This window comes from Dipteris shenzhenensis, chromosome 31, assembly GCF_047967505.1.
Source record: "Dipteris shenzhenensis isolate YYH24624 ecotype China chromosome 31, Dip_SZ_1.0, whole genome shotgun sequence".
NCBI classification, from domain to species: Eukaryota; Viridiplantae; Streptophyta; class Polypodiopsida; order Gleicheniales; family Dipteridaceae; genus Dipteris; species Dipteris shenzhenensis.
The window spans coordinates 4,260,333-4,265,003 of NC_141626.1; the positions used below are offsets into that span (position 1 = coordinate 4,260,333).

Sequence of the window (4,671 nt, forward strand, 5' to 3'; positions counted from 1 at the left end):
CATAATGAAAGTCTTGACATCTTTTAGAGCCTCCAAGGAGTGGGCGGAGTTGGGCATTGGGTCTTCAATGCGTAGATTATTGAGTTGAAATCCTTGGAACCTAGCAAGAGCGTATTGGATGATGCCCTTGGGGGAGGAAGGGTCGCTTCACATAGCTGAAATTTCAACAATATTGTCCCCGATACAAAAGTATCTTCATCTTTGTGGTTTACGTTGTCTCACAAAGAGCGTGTCAGGGATGTGTCAAACAGTTGAGGAGCTGCATGTGTGCTCTACTAAAATGCTACTTTGTAGCTTACATTACATATCAATGTGTGCACCCACGTCTCGTGGCCTGCATCTCGGTTGCACTTACGTCTACAAGAGTTTCTTCTGCTCTCTTTCGTCCATTATTCCCGTTAGTCCCTCCTCAGCTCATAGCGTGGACGAGGCAGAGCTCGACGACATTATGCATCCCTCTCGTCGTTCGGGTGCGTGGCTCATTGCTGCGGTCCTTTTTTATATTTTGCATCGCAATAGACTAAGAATTTTGTTATGGGTAATTTTTATTTTTCCCGATTTGGGGAAAAACTTTTCCTGGCGACACCTACTTCTCGCAATTGGTTTTTGTTGTGGTCCTGCTTCGCAGAGAGGTCACTTATGGAAGGAGCTCCCTCCCAGTGGTGGGACGACGTACCAAGGAGTCGCTATTGATAGAGGACCGGTACAATTCAGGTTCTGCTAAAGACCTGCTCGAGAAATGGCCAAATCCGCTGGTCAGGCGCTCGAGAAGAGTGGCTGGGAAACGCACAGTTTAGAGGAGGCACTCACGTCTGTGGAACGGATGCCTTCAGTTCAAAACCTTACATGCATCTTGTTTAAGTGCAGAACGTTAAAAAATCTAGCATATGCCAAGCGATTGTATGCTTGCTTGTGCAAAAGTGGGCTGGAAGATCATAGATCTCTCGGAAACTACCTGGTCCCACTGTTGGTCCAAGTTGGAAGCATGCGTGATGCCCAGCATACTTTTAACAAGTTGGCTGATCGGAATGTATCTTCTTGGAACTCTCTCATTCTGGGTTATATTGAATGTGGGGAATCAGAACATGCCCTAAACCTCTACCAGAAAATGCAAGAGGATTCGATGCATCCTGATAAGTATACCTTCGTGCCCGTACTAAAAGCTTGTGCTAAGCTGAAAGATGCAGAAAGAGGCCGAGAAATACATGCCAAGGTTGCGAGAGAGGGGTTGGAAAGAAATATTTTTGTTGGCAGCACCTTGGTGGATATGTATGCCAAATGTGGCTCACTTGCAGAAGCACGGGAAGCTTTTGACAAGCTACAAATTCGAAACGAGGTTTCATGGAATGCCCTAATGGCAGGATATGCCAAGCATGGGCTTGGTGAGGAAGCGCTGAACTGTCTTGAACAGATGCAACTGGAGGGTCTCTCCCCAACTGCTGTCACATTTGTCTGCAGCTTGAAAGCTTGTGCAAGTATAAGAGCCATAGACAAGGGCCGAGAAATACATGCCAAAATTGCTAGAGATGGGCTGGAAAGTGACCTTTTGGTTGGTAGTACCTTGGTGGATATGTATGCCAAATGTGGTTCACTCGCAGAAGCACAGGAAGTATTTGGCAGGTTGACAGTTCGAGATGAGGTTGTGTGGAATACGCTCATTGCAGGATATTCTGAGCATGGGCTTTGTGAGGAAGCACTAAACTGTCTTAAACAAATGCAACAGGAGGGTCTCTCTCCAAATGCTGTCACATTTAGCTGCAGTTTGAAAGTTTGTGGCAGCATGGGAGCCATAGACAAGGGCCGACAAATACACGCTGAGATTGCCAGGAAGGAGCTGGAAGGAGATCTTTTTGTTGGCAACAGCTTGGTGGATATGTATACGAAATGTGGCTTCCTCGGAGAAGCACGGGAAGTGTTTGACAAACTGCCAGTTCGAAGCGAGGTCTCATGGAATGCACTTATGGGAGGATACACCGAGCATGGGCTTGGTGAGGAAGCGCTTCACTGTCTTGAGCAGATGCAACTGGAGGGTCTTTCTCCAAATGCTGTCACATTTAGTTGCAGCTTGAAAGCCTGTGGCAGCATAGGAGCCATAGACAAGGGCCGCGAAATATATGCTGAGATTGCTAGAAAGGGACTGGAAACAGATCTTTTTATCGGCAGCACCTTGGTGGATATGTATGCCAAATGCGCCTCACTTGCAGAAGCATGGGACACGTTTGACAAGTTGCTTGTTCGAAATGAGGTCTCATGGAATGCACTCATGGGAGGATTTGCTGAGCAAGGCCTTGGTGAGGAAGTGCTGAACTTTCTTGAACAGATGCAACTGGAGGGTCTTTCTCCAGATCCTGTCACATTTAGTTGTAGCTTGCAAGCTTGTGGCACCATAGGAGCCATAGATAAGGCACGGGAAATACACGCGGAGATTGCTAGAAAGGGACTGGAAAGAGAGCTTCTTGTTGGCAGCACCTTGGTGGATATGTATGCCAAATGTGCCTTGCTTGCAGAAGCACGCGAAGTGTTTGACAAGCTGCCAGTTCGAAACGAGGTCTCATGGAATGCACTACTGGCAGGATATGCCCAGCTAGGAGAAAGTGAAATTGTTTTCCATTTGCTTGAGAGAATGGGAGGAGAAGGGGTTAAGCCAGATGGTGTCACATTCTCTATTGTTCTTTCCGTATGCAGTCACACAGGTCTTGTGGATAAGGGCCAGAAATACTTTCAAGCCATGAGCAAAGACTATGGCATCATTCCAATGATTGAGCACCACATTGGCATGGTTGATCTCCTTGGCCGTGCAGGCCAATTAGACAAGGTGGTAGCGATGGTGAAGAAGATGCCTTTCCGTCCTAATCTTGTGATGTGGCATACAGTGTTGGGTGCTTGCCGAAAGTGGGGTAATGTGGAGCTTGGAAGAGTGGCATTTGAACATGCAGTGCAATTGAATGAACAGGATGCTGCAGCTTATGTTTTGATGTCTAACATCTATGCAGATGCTCACATGCAGGAGGAAGAGAAGAATGTTGAGGCAATGAGAGTGAAAGAACAAGCATGGAAGAAGCGAGGACAGAGTTGGTGGACCGAGATTGGCAGTATTGTACATTCCTTTTCGGTGGGGAATACAAGACATTCCCAAAGCAAAATAATATAAAGCTCGAATATCCGTCCCTCAAAATGCAGGAGGAATTGTATGCCCCAGTTCGCATGGTGTGTCACAAGACATATCCTTTGGTGCACAGGATGATGGGCCATGTGGGCCAGGTGAGAAGCTGGCTGTTGTGTGTGCCCTAGTCTTTACACCCACGGGGACACTCATACACATTGTCAAGAACCTCCATGTTTGTAAACAGTGATGCAGCCACTGCACTGATAACAAAGATAGAGCAGCGAACTACTATTGCTAGAAAAGCAAATCGTTTTCATATTTTCAAGAAAGGAAAGTGTGCATGGGGCGACTATTGGTGCTGTTATTCCATTCACAGCAACTGATGGCCCTCTTACTTGAAATGATTTTGCAAGAATGATGCTAAAATTGAGCCAGATCATGATTTGTGTGATTTCGAGTGGTGTTTACAGGGGTAAATCTGCTGCCAAAAACAAGGAGGATATGCTGAGGAGGGCTTGGTCTTGTGGATAAGGGCCAGAATTAGTATTAGGCCGTGAGCAAAGAGTATAGTTGATCTCCTTGGCTATGCAGGTGAAGAAACGTCTTACTGTCTTAATGTTGTGGTGTGTGGTTCGGTGTTGGAAATTGGGTTGAGGAAGGCTCGCCTCTGAACATGTAGTGCAATGGATGAGCAGGATGCCCCAGCTTATGTTTCTGTGTCTAACCTCTATGCCAGGCTCAATGAACTGCATGAAGGGAAGCTTCAGGCATGAAAGCAAAAAAACAAGCATGCAAGAAGCCAGGACAGTTGGTGGACTGATAGTGGTGGTATTATGCATTCTTTTTGGTTGGGGTAAAAGACGTCCCTAATCAAAAAACATGTGTGTAAGGCTCAATTATCTGTCCCTAAAAAATAAGGGAGGAATTATATGTCCCAGCTTTGCGTTCAGTGTCATGAGGCATGTCAGTTGACAAAGAATTATGGGTTATGTATGCCAGGTGCCCTAATCAATACACCCATGGGGCCACCCATAGGAGCTCTCAAGGATCTCCGACTTCGTAACAATTGTTATGTCAGAGATACAGCAGGGAACTACCCTTGGTGGAGGTGCAGTCCAACTTTCATATATCTCAAGGAAAATGTACATGTGTGACGCTATTTTATCTACAGCCAGCTACTGGTCGTTTTATTGAATGGTCCTGTAAGAATGAAGGAAATAGGTTAGGTGTATTCGGAGGAAGATGAGAGTGAGCAGCGTGATGATTTGTGCTATAGAAAATTGCCTATGATGAATCTGTTGCTAAAAATAAGATGGTGTGAATTCTGTTTCTGCAGTTTCTAGAAATGAAGTGAATGTAGACCTCATAAGTTTTGTGATCTCCGCAAATTATTGTGGTTCCAGCAGTCTCTCGTACAGATTTATCTCATCATGTTCGATTCAATTGTGGTTTTCATGATTGCCCTTTTGAAGTATGGCCATACGTGGACCATGTAAGATATATATGAATGATAACAATGTCAATATATGAGATGGCTTTTCAAAACTCTTTTCAAATACATCTAT

The 4,671-nt window shown here is 45.4% G+C and overlaps 1 pseudogene across 1 annotated transcript; it reads left to right on the forward strand.

Annotated features, from left to right (window-relative positions):
- The first annotated feature begins 217 nt into the window (after positions 1-217).
- Positions 218-4,418, forward strand: LOC147880924 (pentatricopeptide repeat-containing protein At1g11290, chloroplastic-like; annotated as a pseudogene). The gene is made up of 2 exons (XR_015540461.1): positions 218-470; positions 629-4,418. The product of XR_015540461.1 is annotated as a pentatricopeptide repeat-containing protein At1g11290, chloroplastic-like (transcript).
- Positions 4,419-4,671: the final 253 nt, after the last annotated feature.